Source organism: Saccopteryx bilineata, chromosome 3 (assembly GCF_036850765.1).
Source record: "Saccopteryx bilineata isolate mSacBil1 chromosome 3, mSacBil1_pri_phased_curated, whole genome shotgun sequence".
NCBI lineage: Eukaryota > Metazoa > Chordata > Mammalia > Chiroptera > Emballonuridae > Saccopteryx > Saccopteryx bilineata.
This window is the reverse complement of record NC_089492.1, coordinates 281,746,614-281,763,670: the sequence shown is the minus strand read 5'-3', so window position 1 is coordinate 281,763,670 and position 17,057 is coordinate 281,746,614. Positions and strand designations below refer to the sequence as shown.

The 17,057-nt window shown below is 47.4% G+C and overlaps 1 protein-coding gene and 1 long non-coding RNA gene across 5 annotated transcripts in view; one reads left to right on the top strand and one right to left on the bottom strand.

Annotated features, from left to right (window-relative positions):
• Positions 1 to 11,085, top strand: part of LOC136331585 (uncharacterized) — a 28,190-nt gene extending 17,105 nt beyond the window's left edge. The window contains exons 2-3 of the long non-coding RNA XR_010730506.1: positions 9,398 to 9,534; positions 10,925 to 11,085. This is a non-coding gene — a long non-coding RNA (uncharacterized lncRNA). The remainder of the gene's footprint in view (positions 1 to 9,397; positions 9,535 to 10,924) is intronic.
• The window catches only part of PADI2 (peptidyl arginine deiminase 2), an 80,622-nt gene extending 63,767 nt beyond the window's left edge, over positions 1 to 16,855 (bottom strand). Inside the window, exon 1 of one of the 4 annotated variants that reach the window (XM_066270313.1) lies at positions 16,834 to 16,855. The gene's annotated coding sequence lies outside the window, so the exon portion shown is untranslated. Of the gene's footprint in view, positions 1 to 2,264; positions 2,287 to 10,093; positions 10,144 to 11,901; positions 11,965 to 16,833 lie in introns of those variants that run through there. The other 3 variants (XM_066270316.1, XM_066270312.1, XM_066270314.1) reach the window with 3 other exon arrangements.
• Between the last annotated feature and the right edge of the window lie 202 nt (positions 16,856 to 17,057).

The following is a 17,057-nucleotide window of genomic DNA, read 5'->3' as shown; positions in this document are numbered from 1 at the left end:
AGGGCTCTTTTCTTTAAAAAAAAAATCCGATTTCAGTTTTATATAATCCTTCTTAAGGTGACTTGACTTTTTATACCATACAAGCAGATTCCTATACAGGAATTTCCCAGAAAATCTTAGTAATTCTGTTGCAAGACTATACTTTCAGAGATCATTTCTTTAGTTCATAATTCTGTTGCTCTCAGAAACCAATAGGTTAATTGGAACAGATAAGAATAGCCAGGATCATATATTCTTTTTTTTTTTTTTTTTACAGAGACAGAGAGAAAGTCAGAGAGAGGGATAGATAGGGACAGACAGATAGGAATGAAGAGAGATGAGAAGCATCAATCATCAGTTTTTTGTTGCAACACTTTAGTTGTTCATGATTGCTTTCTAATATGTGCCTTGACTGGGGGGCTACAGCAGACCGAGTAACCCCTTGCTCAAGCCAGTGACCTTGGGTCCAAGCTGATGAGCTTTGCTCAAACCAGATGAGCCCGTGCTCAAGCTGGCAACCTAGGAGTCTTGAACCTGGGTCCTCTGCATCCCAGTCCGATGCTCTATCCACTGCACCACTGCCTGGTCAGGCCAGGATCATATATTCTAACAGTTAAATTCCTCTGTAAAGCTATCAGGGCCCCGAACAGGGTCAAGGAAATCTTTAGTTAGAGTCTCAAATTCTGTTTTAAAATCTTTTTTTTAAAAATTTTTATTTATTTATTCATTTTAGAGAGGAGAGAGAGAGGGAGACAGACAAAGAGAGAGAGAAAGAGAGGAGAGGAGAGAGAGAGACAGGGGAGGAGCTGGAAGCATCAACTCCCATATGTGCCTTGACCAGGCAAGCCCAGGGTTTTGAACCGGCGACCTCAGCATTTCCAGGTCGACGCTTTTATCCACTGTGCCACCACAGGTCACAAATTCTGTTTTAGTACAGGAGCATAGATTATGGCTGGTTCTCCTTGTCCTGAGACTGACTTTTCTCTAAAGGGAGCTGCCAGAATTTCTGTACCCCTTCCGTTCATCTATCCTGTTCTGGTTTTCTATTCTGAGCCTCCCCAAGGTCCATAGGGAGCTATGGTGGAGGAGAGATAGAAAGAGACAGAGAGAGAGAGAGAGAGAGAGAGAAGAGAAGAGAAGAGAAGAGAAGAGAAGAGAAGAGAAGAGAAGGAGAGTAAGCCCAGATAATGAAGTAAAGGGGACAGAGGGTCAGTTGGAGAAGAGGGTTAAAGTAGGGTGTTGGCATTGAGCAGCTTTGGAAATCATCTTCAGTTCAGAGACAGCCTCTAAAATTTTCTTATTAACTTCCTGGAGAGAAGAAAGTCTCTCTGGGATTCATTTCAGAGATTTTCATTTACCGATTGAGGTAAGCCTCCCATTCATTCAGTTTGATTTTAGAACTGGCTCCCCCCCCCCCCCACTCCATGGTGTGCACAAAAATTAATTTAGTTTTCAAACGAGCTCCATTTTGGCCATATTAAGTTGATATCTCTTCTAGCTAAATCATCTCAATTCTTTAAGTACTTGCAAGTAAAAACTCCCTACAAATTGTACATCTGGGGAAGTATTAATGGGGCCGGGAGCTTGTCAGCCTTGGAGGCACAATTTCTCATGCTAATTTCAGTTTTATTTTGAGATCTGCAGAGTCTGAACAAATTTCTAGGGATACTGTACGGTAGACTGAAGTGTGCTGCTAATGTTTGAGATCCACAGCGCTGTCACCTCCCATGCTGCTTCAACCCTCTTATTTGGTTTCTCTCCCCAGATGTCCAATACAACTGTGAAGATTTAGAGCACTACATAATAAATCTTTTTGTGTGTGTTCCCAGATAAATCAATTATTTAATTACAGTTGTGTTGAAATTCCCTATGGGGCCCTTGTTTAAAGGGGTACCCTCTACATAGATTCTTAGTCACCTAAGATTACCTAGAATTATTGCTGGAGAGAGTAAGTGCTCCTAATCTTTGGTGCTGCATTAGTTCAACTCTCATTTGTCCAGCAAAAGGTTTTGTGCAGACTCTTAAGTAAACAATTCCAATTGAAAAGCCAAAATTAAAAACCAGCCACTCATTTCCCCCCACCCCTCTTGACCCTGAGTTATCTCAACTCCTATTCTTAGCCTGGGTTATCTCAAACTTTCTCAACTCTTATCCTTAGCCTGGGTCGTCTCAAACCTTAGCCTTTGGTGCCAGCTAGAGGATGTTTTTTGGTCAAGAACAGCTCAAGTAAGGTCAGGGCCTCCTACATTAAAGCAGGGAGACCCAGAATTCCAAGAAAAACTCACCCAAGTTCACGTGATGTGAAGTGGGGAGCTGGTGGGGTACAGTGGGCTCCTCCTGGTTCTAGCAGGTCTGGGTCTGCAAGGTGGTCCTGGGTGGGCTTCTTTGGAATCCTGCCGACTATGCCAAGTAAGTGTCAATGTAGGAAACCTCAAACCTGTAGAGAACTTTTTATGAGTTTGAGCCAAACTGATAAGAATTGCTAGGAAGGAAAATCTCAATGGGTTGAGAACATGCTCCAGAGAATGGCAGTTTTGCAGCTTGTTTTATACACTAGAATCCAAGGGGGAGATGGAAGGAGGGTCACATGAGTTCCATCGATGGCAGATGAAGGGGGCGGGAGAAAGCAAAGCAAGGAACTCTCTTGAATTGGACAAAAAGGCAAAATAGAGTGACACATACTTCTTTTACATGGATGGGCACAGGATATTTAATAGTTAACAGGTAGAGTATGTAGAGATGGTATTCAGGGAACAAGATAACAGGGTGTGGTCTTTGCTCTGGTGCAGTGACTGCTCCCCAAGGAAAACTCTTCCTGCACAGAGAGGCAACTGAGGCCCAAAGAAGTCCAGAAAAATGTAGTGACTTGCTCAATGATACACAGCCTGTTGGTAGCAGAGCTGGGTTCTTTGAGTCTCATCCTGTGTGCCTGTCCTATTGCCTTGAGTGGTTGGTTCATTCTAACAAGCACTTAACCACTGGGCTGGGCAGGAGGAAGGGCATAGATCCATAAGACCCGGTCCATGGTTGCTGAGCGGTCTAGAAAAGGAAATTACTCAGACCTTTCAGAGGTATGTTATCTTAGATGCAAAAAGACAACAGACAGGCTCACATAGGTGAAGACTGACCTTTGGTCATGGAAGCTTTGGGCCTAGGATGTGACTAAGTGCCATGACTTGCTTTTAGTTAGGAATTTTTATGTCCAGACCATCGAGTGTGGGTTACTTTCAGTTCCTGAGTTTGCAAGGCCTACCACGCAGGCCTCCCCTGAGCTTGTCTGGCTCGGTCTGTGGCCTGTTTTCCGTCTACTCGTGCTTTAGAAAAATCACTTCGGCTGCATGTGGAGCTGAATTTGACAGATGAGTGATGTGATGAGGGCCTGGGCCATCCGTCCCCAAAGCAGCCACTCTGTGCCCAGGGCCCTCCACACATCCTGACTCTGCTGTCCCGGCAGCCTGCCCTCCAGAGCAGCTCCCACACTCAGGCCTTTCTGGGCCCCCTCACAGCCCCTGTCTCCCAGCACAGCCCACCCTCTGCTTCCGGGGCTCTCGGCCAGCTGGTGAAAGTGGGGCTCTGGGATGGGGGCATTCATTCTATCTCTTCTTCTGTTTGTGTGTTTCCATTCATTCCACTTCTGCCTCAGCCCTCTGCCCTGCAAAGCATTTTACTTGCGGGAGGGGAGGGAAGGGCTGGACCGTTACATTGGCGAAGTGGCTCAGCAATGTAGTTGCACCACAGGTATTAGAATGAGGGGGCGTGTTCTGCTCAGTCCTCACCGTCAAAGGCTACCATCACCTACAGAAGTGGATCTCTCTCTCATTCTCTCTTTCTCTCAGCATCTGGCTGGAAATTAGGGAGGAGCTGATGTTACAGTCTTGAGTCTGAAATCTGCAGTCTGGAAACTCAATCAGGTTTCTGTGTTGCATTCTGGAGGGAAAATTTCTTCTTCTGGAAACTTTAGTCTTTGCTCATAAAGCCTACAATGGATTTGATGAGGCTCGCCCACGGTGTGAAGGGCTGTCAGCTTTACTCAGAGTCTACTGATTCAAATGTTAATCACATCTAAAAAAAAAAAAATCCCTTTCCAGCAACATCTAGTCTAGCAACTGAGTGCCATAGCCCCAACTAGCTGATACGTAAAATTAACCATCACGATGCCAAAAAGTGGGTCAAGGTTTTGGTCCATCAGGTCATCATTTCTGGAGCATTTCTTTTCTGCCAGGCTTTTCGCTATAACCCCAGAGGTAAGTACCTTTATTTTCCTCATTTTACATTTCAAGGAGTAAAATGAATCATCCACCTTCCTATACCTAGTCACTGAGATTCAAACCCAGCTCAGTGGGAGGACAAAACTCAGATTCTTTTTAAAATTTTTACTTACTGCTTTTAGAGAGAGAAGAAGGGAGAAAGACACACAGAGAGAAACAATGATTTGTTGTTCCTCTTATTTATGCATTCATTGGTTGATTCTTGTATGTGCCCTGATGGGGGATTGGACCTGCAACCTTGGTATATCAGGATGACACTCTAACCAACTGAGCTACCCAGCCAGGGCAAAAGTTGAATTCTTAACTACTCCACATCTCAAAGCAAAGTCGCAAAGGTGAATCTCGAAGACGTGATGGGCCAAATATCCGAAGGGCTGTTAAGGGGCCAGTGGAAGCTGAGCATTGTCCAGAGTTGTACTCTCCAACCAGGTAGCAACTGCCACACAGGACTCCCGAGCACTGGGAATGTGGCTGCCCCAAACTGAGATGTGCCTTAAGTGTACAATACACTGAGATTTTGAGGACTTAGTATGCAAAAAAATGGTAATTAAAAAAAAATACTGACTACAACTGAAATGATAATATTTTGGATTTATTGGGTTGAATTAAAATTTATTCAAATTAATTTTACCTATTTATTTTGATTAAAACTGTGGCTACTAGGAAATTTTAAAGTATACATGAGGTGTGCATTTGTGGCTTGTGTTATATTTCTATTGGACGTGCTGGGCCAGACTTTTCTAAACTGTTGGGCAGGGACTGTGGCCACTTTGCTCACAATAGTCTCTCCTGGGTTGAGCCTTGGTGCCTGGGCATAGTAGATAAATATTTGGTGAGAGTGGAATTGTTCCTCTGGAGTTCTCAGAGGGTGCCGGCAGGGTCAATGGCAAGAAGAGACAGAAGGAAAAAGGTGGTGGATGATGGAAGAGGTGATAACCACAAGATGGTGCCAGATACCCATTTTAGAAGCAAGGAGGCGGGAGGTTTTCTCATCTGAAAGAAAGTATTAGTTGGTATGATCCTGAGAGGTTAAGGATGTCATCCGTCCCTGTCCAACCTTACTTAGCACCTTGCTGTAGCCTTTGGGACCTCTTCCAAAGGTAGTTGGGGGTTGGGGTTCAGGGATTCTATTTGTATTTCAGGTCCTTTAAAGTGAGACCTCTTCCTGGAGAGAGAGGCAACTGAGGCCCAGAGAAGGGGGACAGAAGTCCAGAAAAGGGCAGTGACCTGCTCAAGGACACACAGCCTGTTGGTAGCAGAGCTGGTTTCTTTGGGTCTCATACTGTGTGCCTGTCCTACTGCCTTAATACCCCAGTCCTGTGAGCCCGAGTGGTTGATTTGTTCTAACAAGCATTTAACCACTGGGCTGGGCAGGAGGAGGGGCACAGATCCATAAGACACAGTCCATGCTTAGGAGCGATCTAGCAGGGGTGACACATGCACAGCACCTATTTTCTTTTCTTTTCTTTTTCCTTTTTCTTTTTCTGAAGCTGGAAACGGGGAGAGACAGTCAGACAGACTCCCGCATGCACCCAACCGGGATCCACCCGGCACGCCCACCAGGGGGTGATGCTCTGCCCCTCCGGGGCATCACTCTGCCACGACCAGAGCCACTCTAGCACCTGGGGCAGAGGCCAAGGAGCCATCCCCAGTGCCCGGGCCATCTTTGCTCCAATGGAGCCTTGCTGCGGGAGGGGAAGAGAGAGACAGAGAGGAAGGAGAGGGGGAGGGGTGGAGAAGCAAATGGGCGCTTCTCCTGTGTGCCCTGGCCGGGAATCAAACCCGGGACTTCTGCATGCCAGGCCAACGCTCTACCACTGAGCCAACCGGCCAGGGCCACAGCACCTATTTTCTAAGAAGAACACCTCGTTTACCTGGGAGGGAGGTGCTATAATTATTCCTGCTACACCCACAAGATGGTTAAACTTTCCATAGATCTCTAGAATCAGTTTTCTTGGCTTTAGACGTCATCCCTGACACTTGCCAGCCTTTAAGACCTTAGGTAACTCATTTAACTTGTTTTCTCACCTGTCAAGTGGAGGTCTCTATGGCACCTACTTCTCAGGTCACTGAGAGGCAGTCCCAGGAAACCCCATAGGAGAGTTGGGAGTTGAGGCAGTACTGGTCAGGGCATCCATAAGAAGGGCTGTATCAAGCTATTTACTGCCATGGGCAGCAGCTGCTGATCCCGCTGGAGTCCCTGGGAGGCAGGGAGAGCATGAACTCTGAGTTACCCCAAGCCCAGGGGCGAGGGAGCTGGGTGTTCGTCCTCCATCCTCCAACTGAATCAAGGGTCAAGGGTTGCGCCTGGGTGGAGATTGGGGTAAACCTTCAGCACACCTGGTCGATTGCATGCTGTAGAGAAAGCCTGCAGGTAGAGATACAGGTGCTGTCGGAAGTGTGGCAGCTATGCACATCCTCTGCTTCAACAGAGGAAAAAGTTCATTCAAGCTATGGAAAGAAGGGAGGCCTTCCTGGAAGAGATGGCCTTTGGGTTTACCTTTGAATGATGGGTAGGAGTTTGGCAAGCACAGGTGGGGGAGGGCTTTCCTGGTAGGAGGCAGAGCACAGCCAAAGAAGGGGAATGTGGGTAAATGGTGGTGGTGCAGTATTTGGGGGACAAGGCCAAGAAAATGGGGCTAAGCCAGAGACACTGAGAGTGCCAGGCCACAGAGTGTTGTGGCTGATTCTCTGGGCAGTAGGGAGCCATACAGAAGGTGGGAGAGAGAGAAAGGACTCCTGAGAGCAGGTGGGAGGCTGTACACTAAGTGGCAAGTGTTGAGGGCCCAGATGGGACAGTGGGACTGACCCTACAGAAAGGCAAAGTGGAAGGTTAGTGACTTTTGGGGTGGGTCCTAGAAACCCTGGAGCTCAGAGCCCTTTCTGTCCCTGTCCTGGGCAGAAACTTCAGGTGAGCCCCTGTGAAGCGATGCATGGCTGTGCGATGTGCTCGGCTTCCAGCAGGTGACGCCACTGACACAAGGAATACTCATACCCTCTTAGTGCTCAAAGACGGAAGAAAGAAGGGGCTGGCTCAAGCTAGTTAATTGGACGGGTTCCATTCCTTAGGGGAGAGCTTGAGACCTAGCGGGAGAACCCTGGAGCTGGGCATGCCTGGATTTGAATCCTAGCACTGCCTTTACCTTTTTCTGTTTCTTTCCCTTTTGATTTCCCCACCTGTAAAATGTGGGATTGTTATAAGGATGAAATGAGCACATCGAGCCCCTGGCGCATAGTAGGTGCTCAGAAGATGGAAGGTATTGTTACTGGTGGGCAGGGTCTGGAAACAGCCACTACCCATAAGGGCTGAAGCCAAAAGGCTGGTTAACCAAGAGGCTGAGCTCTCCGGAGAAGGTGACGTGAGCAGTCCAGAGACCTTGCCTGAGGACGCTCAGTCCATCTGGTCAGTGCGGTGACTCCGGGGAGACCTCAAGTCACTGGAAAAGTGGGAGTGGGTGACTGGAGTTTAAGTCCCCTGGCTATTGTTACATGAGTGTCAGCAGGAGTTTTTGGTGCCCAGATGGGTGGCTATTTCTGCCTAGAGAATATTATTCAGAGTCTCCTTTGGTTTTTAAAAGTTAACATTCAATTTACTATAATCATAAATACAGCAATCCCACTTCAGCCTTTGATTTCAGGTCAAAAAATTTTTTTTTATGAATATAGAAACTTTAAAAAAATAATTTTTAAGGGAATTGGGTGAATGTTTACAATCTTGGTTACTTAAACATGTTTCAACATTTTCAACTGCATTTGTAGATTTAATATATTAAGTTTCTTTTTAAAATCCTTCACTTGCCTTAATGACAAACATACCATTTTCAAGCACTTGCATAGTTCTTAGAAATCTAACAACTCGCACTTACAAATGTGGTGGTGAATTTAAGTTCTCATAACTACTCTAATACTGTTGACAAACTTAGGAAGATTTCAACTTAAAAAAATCACAAGTCTAAATCAATGATTCATTTGTGCATTTTAAATTAGAAGCTGAAGGCTGATCTGTTATTTCCATAGACCAGATTCTCTTAGATATTGCCATACTTAAAATTCCAAGCATGAACTAGTTTTCTTAACACAAATATGTAACTACTATAGGTTTGATTCTCTTAAACCTTTTTTTTTTTGCATTTTTCTGAAGCTGGAAACGGGGAGAGACAGTCGGACAGACTCCCGCATGCGCCCGACTGGGATCCACCCGGCACGCCCACCAGGGGGTGACACTCTGCCCACCAGGGGGCGATGCTCTGCCCCTCCAGGGCATCTCTCTGTCGCGACCAGAGCCACTCTAGTGCCTGGGGCAGAGGCCAAAGAGCCATCCCCAGCGCCCGGGCCATCCTTGCTCCAATGGAGCCTCGCTGCAGGAGGGGAAGAGAGAGACAGAGAGGAAGGAGAGGGGGAGGGATGGAGAAGTAGATGGGCGCTTCTCCTGTGTGCCCTGGCCGGGAATCGAACCCGGGACCCCTGAACGCCAGGCCGACGCTCTACCACTGAGCCAACTGGCCAGGGCTGATTCTCTTAAACATTTTTTAACTCAATTCTTATGATGTTTAAAAGGGTCTATTATGACAACGATTTTATCACCCCCCCAAAAAATTTGGGGTTATCATCTCCTCTAATATTTTGGAGTGTTGGTATTTCCTGATAGTCTTCATGGTGGGGTCCAGCGGGGGATGCTGGCCCAGGAGCATCTGAGCCTGACATTCTGTCTGCTCCACTGTCATGAGGCCAGGAGATGGCCGCTCGGACAGAGGAGGGCTGAGTGCATCCCGAGCACGGAGAGGGGATGAACCACACTCGCATCCCACTGAGGACCTTCCCAGCCCCTCACTGCCACTCAGCATGAGGCATGTCCGCCAAGATGGGTTCTGGGTCCTGACATGGACAAATAGGCTTCTGGGGAGCTGACATGGATTCATGGGCTTGGGGCAGGCTGGGCTTGTATGTGGGAACCTGGGTGGGAAGGAGGGAGACGGAGAGGGAAAGCGGAGAGAGAGACAGAGAGCGAGAGATTGTGTGTGTGTGTGAGTGTGTGTTTGTGAGTGTGTGAGTGTGTGTGTGTGTGTGTGTGTGTGAGTGGCAGGGTCTGCCTCCCTCCCCAACAGTGAACTCCTCGTGTTCAGGGACCTCTAATTTGTCTCTGTCCCCAGCGCCTGGCACGGGGCTTGGAAGCGCTCAAGAACCATTGAATGGAGGGTATAATCAGAGACCTTGCCCCCACACAGCAACAGAATGAAGTATTAAGCACCTGCTTCGTGCCAGACACTGCTCTAAGCTCACTTATGAGGTGGGTACTACTACTGCCTTCACATTACTGAAGAGGAAACTGAGGCACAGAGGGGTTAAGTGGTGACAGCAGTTACCTGAGCCCTGTGAGCCTGGCAGGGAAGGTTAAAGACCCCCCCTCACAACCCCCCCCCCCCCCGTTTCCCTACGACAAAGCCAGATACAGACGCTCCAAACTCCCATTCATTGCCCTGTAAGTGATTAGCTAAACAGCTGTCCTCTCTGGTCAATCAGAACAAAATGCTTGTTAACCAGACAAGCTCTTTCCTCTCTCCAGGTCCCTGAGCTCCAGGCCCCCTTAGCTGCCAGCAGACAGCCCCTCCTGAAAACAGGAGCCTCCGGGGAAACACGTTTCACACCTACCCTTTGATCACTCGCCCCCTCACGCTACGTCCTCACACCTGATTTTTCTGGCCTTGTTTGTTCCTTTCTAGGAAAGAAAACCCCTTTCTCTTGCAGAATCTCTGGCCAGGGAGCTCTCCCTAGTGCCCCAGGCCCCGATTCCCACACCTGCCCCTTTCCTCCCCGGCAATGATCCCTTTGAAACTCTCTCTCCTTACCAGGCTGGGTTGGCTGGGTTTGACTGGACAGTTGCTTGCCCCAGGTCACTCAGCTGGCAGGCAGCAGAGTCGGGGTTCAGACCCAGGCCTTCTGCTCCGGATGCTGTGCCCCAGATCTGCTATTGAAGCCCTATACGCCCCACATACCTCCACAACTACGCGCGCGCGCGCACACACACACACACGAAACACGCAGGGGAAACGCACATCTCACGTGCACAGGCTCACGTGTGTGCTCGTGCTCCACCCACCCAGTCCTCCTCCACAGGCAGCACTCATTCTCTGTCTGCTGAGAGCACCTGATTCTCCCACCCCCCTGCTCTTCCAGGGTGCCCTCCAGGCTGCGGTTGGCAGCTGTTTCTCAGGCCCCTGTGAGGAGGGAGCTGGAGGGGTTGGATGGCCTAATAGATGGTTAATGGAACTGGGTAACATGGACCCCAGGATCCCAGGATCCAGCTGGCAGATGTGCAAGGAAGACTCCTATCCCATCTTCTCCAGAGAGGAGTGGGTTTGCATCTGGGTTCGAATTGTGCTCTGCTGCTTGCCTGCTGGGTGGCCTTGGGCAAGTTACTTAACCTCTCTGAGCCAGGGTGGTGTCATCTGTTATATGAGAACAATTACATAGAGGAGCTACTGTTAGTTGAGCACTTAGTATGTGCCAGACACTGGGCCAAAGAAATTCAATGAATTAATTTATTTAATCTTCCCAATAACTTGCTCGGGTAAATTTTAGGTTGAACTATGTGAAATTGCCATATTTCTAAGCCAAAATTTGTCAAATGTTGACAAACTTATTTGGTCAAGCCTAACGTTATTATCTCTGTGCTGCAGATATGGAAACTGAGGCTCAGAGAGGGGCCGTATCCCATTCAAGGTCGCACAGCCATGGAGTAGCAGAGCTGGATTTGGACCTGGGGCCACCTGGTTCTTTCACTCTAAACACTGGGCCTTGGTGACAACAAAACCAGCCCACGAAAGTATCTAACACAGCACCTGGCACACAGTAAGTGCTCAATAAATACACAGTTCCTTTCCTTGATTTTTGTGGTGACTTCTGTAAGAGCTAAAATCTTAACACCCCAGATGACTGACCCCCTGCAGTAAAGCCTCGGCGGTTGGGTTTTCTCTTTTTTTGTGTGACGTAAGTGCCTGGCTGAAGCTTTGCCCGCCGAGGGTTCCATTTCAAAACCAGCTATCTTGATTAAACACAGGCCAGCCGGGAGACCAGGTCAAGAGCCAGGCTGCCTCCCAGCATTGAACCTTCTTTGTTACAGAAATCTTGGTTGGTTTTGACCACGGACCATTGGGGCTACTTGTTTTTCTCTTCCTGTACTTCAAATTCCCACTATTAGGTTTTATTTTTTTAATTAATTAAAAATTTTAATTAATTAAATTTTTAGGGGAGATAGTGAGGCAGACTCCCACATGCACCCTGACTGGGATCTACCCAGCAACCCCATCTTGGGTCGATGCTTGAACTGAGCTATTTTTAGTGCCTGAGGCTGATGGGCTCCAATGAAGCTATCCTCAGCACCCAGGGCCATGTTCAAACAAATCTAGCCATTGGCTGCGGGAGAAGAAGAAGGAGAAAAGGGAGAGAGGGGGTGGTGGAGAAGCAGATGGTCACTTCTCCTGTGTGCCCTGACTGGGAATCGAACCCAGGACGTCCATACACCAGCCCGCCACTCTATCCACTGAGCCACCAGCCAGGACCCCACTCTTACGTTTTAAATTCTCCAATAGGCCTCCACGCTTGAGCCCAACCCCAATGAGAGCAGACCCCTGGCCCATGCCCTCTGTCTCTGTACCTGTGACCTTGCTGTGTGGCTCCAGGCATGCCATGCAATTTCCAGGTCCTGTGAGTAATGAAGCTTTCCCCCACCCCCAAAGTGTCCTGATGGCTATTGATGAAGGGTGTCATGTGACTGTGATGAGACCCACAAGGGCTGGTCCAGTTGTAACGTTGGTTTGGAAAGGGGAGATGTCTGGGAGCCGGTGAGTGCCTCTAGCCAGACCAGTACAAAACACTCCCGCATTCCTATCCCAGCTCCTCCCTCTAACCTGTCACTCATCCAATACTGGGGTGTAATCACATGCTAGCCTCACCCCACACTTGACCTTTATCTGCCACCACCATCTAAATGGTTCCTGGTAAAGGCTAGCTGTCCTCTGTCAGAAAGTCTTTCTGGATGGGCACCTCCCTGCCAGGTGCACACTCCCCTTCCTCCTGGGCTCAGGTTCCACACCATGTTCAATTGGTTCTGCGTTTGCCCCTGGAGGCTGTGTCCTGTCCCTGGAGTGCCCAGTGTCTGGAGCCAGAGCGCCCCCCCCCCCCAGGACCTTCAGCTAATGTTAGGTGTGGGGCACTGGGCTAGGCGTTTTCCATGTTCTCTCATTTCATTCCCACAACAAGCCTTTGAGGGTGGAGGTGGGGTGCTTTCATTCTTGCCATTTTGCAGATGTTGAGACTGAGGCTCTGAGAATGAAGGTGACTTGTAGGCTTGAGGTGAACTTGAGGATAGAGGGGGGCTGTGACCTCTGCCTGCCCAGGGAAATGATGGGGCATATCATGGTGGAGGTGACATTTGGGGAGACCCTTGATGGGTGCGCTGGTCTGTCAAGAGGGAGAGGTAGGGAGGTGAGGAGAGAGGGGACCGTGTGACCAAGGCTTGAAGACTTGGACAGTGCTGGGTGTCTTCAGGGAGCACCTGGAGGGTCAGTGGACAGCAGGGCTGAGTGGCAGCTCAGTGTGACTGGGTAGTGAGAGGTCAGGCAGGGAGAGGCAGGCTGCTGGGGTCAGGAAGCAGTTCCTGCCTCAAGTGAGAAGTGGGCTCCCGGCCATTTAGAAGTTCTCTCCCACAAAACACTGATGCCCCATTGTCCTCAGAGTCTGCAGTTCCAACACACCCAGGCTAAATAAATCTGCCCTTTTAACATTTTCATATTTTTTTATTTTTGACAATTTAATTCCCTAAGATTTCCTAATCTTAACATTTTAACGGTCCAATGTCCTGCATTTCTTTCATTCTAAGCTTCTACTAAACCCAAGAGTTTAAAAATCCGAAGGTTCTATAACTCACACCTGCTGAGGCACCTTGGGTTTCAGACCCTGTAATTTGCAGATTCTATGATTAATTTCGGGAAGATGCTGAGTGTGAGGGTGGGGAAGGCAGGGACAGGTCTGGTGCGTTAAGTGTTGCCCCCACCCCCCTCAAGTGTCGACTTCCCAAGGGTTGGGTACAGAAGAGGCATCAGGAAATATTTGCAGAATGACTGTTTGGGCACGAAAGGACAGGGCTGGCTTGGGGTGGGGCTGGGGGCTTGGGGTGGCTCTGGGCCTGGTGCAGGGCTTGCTTGCATTGGCACACTTAAGAAGAAAGACTCAAGTGCACTTGTGGGAAGCCCACGCAAAGTTGTAGATGAAAGGTTGAGCGTTGGAGCTTGTATTTGAGATAGAAACCATGCCGACACTGGCTTGCGACGAAGTCGGACTTGTAATCCAGGCCATGGCCACTGGGAGGCCAGGATGAACCCAAATTGGGGGTTGGCCAACCTTATCTATAGACAACCAGTTAATAAATATTTTAGGTGCTGTGTATCAACACGTATATAGTATTCTTTTAGCAAAAGACATAGTGCCATTGCATAATAAGCTCAACACTTTGTCATCTAATTCTATAACAAGATAATACACACTCCACTGTACCTTAAGAGTGTGACATTTAACCATTAATGGATGAATGGCTAAATAAATTGCAGCATGTATATACAATGGAACATTATTTAGCCTTAAAAAGGAAGAAAATTCTGACACATTCTACAACCTGGGTGAACTCTGAGAACATTATGCTAAGTGAAACAGGCGAGTCACAAAAGGACAAATATACGATTCCACTGAGACGAGGCACCTAGAGTAGTCAGATTCATAGGGACAGAAAATAGAACCATGGTTGCCAGGGGTTGGGGGAGGGGCATTGGGGAGTTCGTGTTTGATGGGGACAGAGCTTCAGTTTTGCAGGATAAAGAGTTCTGGAGAGGATGGTGGGGTTGGTTGCAAGAACCATGTGAATGTATTTAATGCCACTGAACTGTGTACTTTGAACATGGTTAAGATAGCAATTTTTACATTCTGTGTATTTCACCACAATAAAAAAAAAGAGCAATGTTTGAAGTTCATTTTTCTTGTTTGACATGATGGATGTGCACTGGTAAAGAATAATAAAAGGCTGCACTATGGTGACATACGTGCTGTCAACGTACAGCTGGGTCACTGTGACCTGTGCGCTGGGCAACTGCAAGAAGTGACAAGAGTGACGAGGGTCCAAGGGTCATAACTACTCAGTTCTGCTGTTGCAGGTGAGCCCCCGTGGCCAGCAGGTGGTGGATGGCGTGGTTACATGCCAGTAAAATTTTATTTATGGACATGGAAACTGAATTTCACTTACTTCTCATGTGTCATGGTATCGTCTTCTTTTGATATTTTCCTCCCGACCACTTAAAAATATTATAACCATACTTAGCTTGTGAGCTGCAGATAAAACAAGCCAGGGGAGGCCCTGGCTGGTTGGCTCAGTAGTAGAGTGTTGGCCTAGCATGTGGATGTTCTGGGTTCGATTCCCAGTCAGGGAACACAGGAGAACTGCCCATCTGCTTTTCCACCCCTTCCTCTTCCCCTCCTCTTTCTCTCTTTCTCTCTCTCTCTTCTCCTTCTACAGCCATGGCTCAGTTGGAGAAAGTTAGCCCCAGGTTCCATGGCTGTAGCATCAGGTGCTAATAAGAGCTTGGTTGCTGAGCAACAGAGCAATGCCCCAAATGGACAGAGCATCCCCCCTAGTAGGTTTGCCCACTGGATCCTGGCTAGGGCATATGCAGGAGTCTGTCTCTGACTCCCCTACCCTACCCTCCATTCCCCTCACTGAAATAAATAAATAAATAAATAAATAGATAGATAGATAGATAAATAAATAAATGTAACCAGATCATGCATGTCACTCTGCTGCTTAAAACCTTTCAATGACTTTCCACCTCACTCAAATCTCAACTTTCTGCCTGACCAGGTGGTGGCACAGTGAATAGAGTGTCAGACTGGGATGTGGAAGGACCCAGGTTCGAGACCCTGAGGTTGCCAGCTTGAGCGCAGGCTCATCTAGCTTAAGCCAAAAAAAGCTCACCAGCTTGGACCCAAGGTCGCTGGCTCGAGCAAGGGGTTACTCGGTCTGCTGAAGGCCCACAGTCAAGGCACATATGAGAAAGCAATCAATGAACAACTAAGGAGTCCCAACGAAAAACTGATGATTGATGCTTCTCATCTCTCTCCGTTCCTGTCTGTCTGTCCCTATCTATCCCTCTCTCTGACTCTCTCTCTGTCCCTGTAAAAATAAATAAATAAATAAATAAATAAATAAATAAATAAATAAAATCTCAATTTTCTCCTGGGCTTATAGAAACCTGCACAGTCTGGCCCCTCCACACTCTATACTTTTTTCCTTGATCACCTCTCTCTAGCCAGACTGGCCTTTTGGCTTCTTGAATTTTCAAGCTCAATCCTTCTTGCAGACCTGGTGCTACTTCACCAGTCCCTCCCCTGGAGTGTTTTTCCCCTGACCATTTCATGCTGGCCTGTTCTTGTCATTCAGACACCAGCACCTCTTTGAGAGACCTTTCCTGACCACTCTACCTATGGTAGCTCTGTCACCTTTATCATATCATCCTATTTTACTTTTCCACGTAGTATTGAATCACTGCATGCTGTATAAGATGTATGTTTGCTTCTTTCTTTGTTATTGCCTGTATCCCTTCACTAGGTCATTCCATGAGTGCAGGGGCCTTGTCTTGCTCACCATGTACCTTCAATGTCTAGAACAGTGCCTGACATACAGTAGTTACTCAATAATTGTTGAATAAATTTTAATTTATGTGACTTGCCTCTTGGTGACTTTTTTTCACTTTTCTACTGAGTTATTACTCTCATTTATTTGCAAGAGCTCTTTGTTTATTAAGGATATTACTAATTTGCCTCTTGGTTTCTTAGGAAGTGTTTACTGAACCAAATGGTGCAAACTTGACTGTGGTAGCATGAGTACCTGCTCTAACCATTTGGCTTAATTGCTCTAGCCTCAGAATATAAGCTGAAAAAATACTAATGGACACTTAAAGTTGACCAACTCTCACGCAAATCAAAGGGAGGAACCACTTCACCTCCTTGGAATGCTGAGGAGCTCAGACTCCCAGATCCTTGCCCTAACTTAGCTAGTGGCACGAGCAGGTGACTTTTTGGCATATCTCTGCCTGAGTTGAGTCACTTGCAAATTAGAGATAATGATGTCAGCACCTGGCTCAGAAGCTTAGGGTGTTTTAAACTTTTCAGGTGGTAGTTTGGGGTTGGATCAACAGGTCCACAAATATTTAGTGTTTTCTTTCTGTGCCAAGGCCCTGATAGAAGCAGACATAGTTCTGCCTTTAGGGAGTTTGCAGTCAAGAGAGGGAGAGAGACAAGTGTGCAAATCACTTTAGTAGTTATGGCATAGGATAAGTGTGTGCACAAAGCACAGACATTGCATCCAAGAAGTGGTGGTTGTCTAGACCAGTGATTTTCAACCTTTTTTGAGCCACGGCACATTTTTTACATTTACAAAATCCTGGGGCACACCACCTACCAAAACGACACAAAATGACACTCTAACACAGTACATATTATACATATAGTTAATAATATAGTTTCTAAATGTATGTATACTCACTTAGTGTGAAACCTGGGCCTGTTTCGATGAACACAAAAGGGATATCCTGGCAGGAATGGTAGAAAGACACACACGAAGCTCTTCCTCAATAGTTCTCAGTCTCTCTCTGTTTTTAGTTTTTATCACAGTCAAGCTTGAGAAGCTCAGCTCACATAGATATGTGGTTGAAAACAGGAACAATGTCAAAATAGCTTTGTTGGCCAGAATGGGGAACTCCTTGGCAA